The sequence below is a fragment of the Solanum tuberosum genome, unplaced genomic scaffold (genome assembly GCF_000226075.1).
Source record: "Solanum tuberosum cultivar DM 1-3 516 R44 unplaced genomic scaffold, SolTub_3.0 scf00798, whole genome shotgun sequence".
Classification (NCBI taxonomy): Eukaryota; Viridiplantae; Streptophyta; class Magnoliopsida; order Solanales; family Solanaceae; genus Solanum; species Solanum tuberosum.
In genome coordinates this window covers 12,767-14,603 of record NW_006239726.1, presented here as the reverse complement: position 1 = coordinate 14,603, position 1,837 = coordinate 12,767, and positions in this window count along the sequence as shown.

Here is a 1,837-nt window from a genome sequence, read left to right as displayed (position 1 = left end):
AAGAAGAAGAAGAAGAATGATTTCCTCTTTTTGTTAAAAGAAAAAATTCCATAAAAGTGGGCAGTGAAAAAAGTTTTAAAACATAGAAAAAGTTAAAAATAAAAAAGAAAGAAAAAGTTAGTCACCCTAAACTAATTAAGAATAGGAAAAGTCAAAACAAGTACAAAATTCGGAGTAAAATAAGCCCTTAATTAAAAAAAGGAAAAGTAAAAAAAAAGGTGCAAAATTCGCTGGAAAAAGTTTTTAAAAAAAAAGAATGGGGCTGACGGGATTCGAACCCTCGCCCTCATGCTTCGCGCGCATTTTTTTTCCAAGTGTTAACCAGCGCACCCACAACTGCTAGTGTTCTATGGGTTCTTATTTTTATTTAATAACATATTTATCATATTTTCTATATGTATATACAAAAAATTTTCCGGAGTCAATGGGTGCTCAAGCACCCAAAACTGACTACGTGGGTCCGCCCCTGCTGACATGTTAAGCTAATAAGCAGTGAAGTCGGCTCCACCAAACCCAAAGTTTACAGCCACTCATGGGCCAGGTAGTCAAGAACTCTTGGGCATCCTTCTTGAGACCATATTCTCCGAGATTTTCTAAAGCTATTGGCAAGGATGTCCACGAGTTCTTGATCAATACTTTGATCCAAAAATACTCTTGCCGATGATAATTTGGTCCAGAAATGCACTATTGTTACTAAATGGGTCAAAATGCCCTTTTCCGAATAAAAATATTATTTCTTTTCTTTTTTAAAAATCTTATTCCTAATAAAAATTATTACTTTTTATAGAACTCTATTCTTGTTTTCTTTATTTTAAAATTACTTTAACTAATAAAAATGTAGGAAATAATTTTTTTCTTCTTAATCTAATTTTATTCATTAAGATAGAATAATTTTATGTACCCTTTTAAAATATAACATATGTCATATATATATATATATATATAAAAGATCATTGTAAATCCATAATTACTTTTTATTAGATAATGATAAAAAAAATAAGAAATATTTTTATTTTATATTTTTCGAATGACAGTAGGATATACATTTGCTAATAAAAAAATTATTAGGAAAAAAATGTGTTCAAAAAGAAAATAAACATTGTATTTATTTGGAAAAAGGGCAATTTGACTTGAAACAATAAGGGCATTTTTGAACTAAAGTATTGATAACAAGCGAAAATAAACATTGTATTTACTTCAATGTTGGCAGGTTTCTTGTCCCAACCTGGAAACGCTATCTATCTCTAGTGTTAACAACATAAGTGTTGTATGCGCTCACCAACTTCCAACTGCCTACTTCACCAAACTTGAAACATTGCAAGTAGTTGGTTGCGGAAAATTGAGAAACTTGATGTCTCCATCAGTGGCTAAAGGTCTTTTGAATCTCCAAGTGTTATACATAGAAGACTGTCAATCAATGGAAGAAGTGATCACAAAAGGAGAAGGAATCATGATCTTATTTCCCCGATTGCTAGAGCTGAAGCTTTCGAATCTGCCTAAGCTGGGGCATTTCTATCAGCATAAGTGCTCTATGCTCTCACCAACTTCCAACTGCCTACTTCACCAAACTTGAAACATTGCAAGTAGTTGGTTGCGGAAAATTGAGAAACTTGATGTCTCCATCAGTGGCCAAAGGTCATCTGAATCTCCATGTGTTATACATAGAAGACTGTCAATCAATGGAAGAAGTGATCACAAAAGGAGAAGGAATCATGACCTTATTTCCCCGATTGCAAGAGCTGAAGCTTCGGAATCTGCCTAAGCTGGGGCATTTCTATCAGCATAAGTGCTCTATGCTCTCACCAACTTCCAACTGACTACTTCACCAAACTTCAAA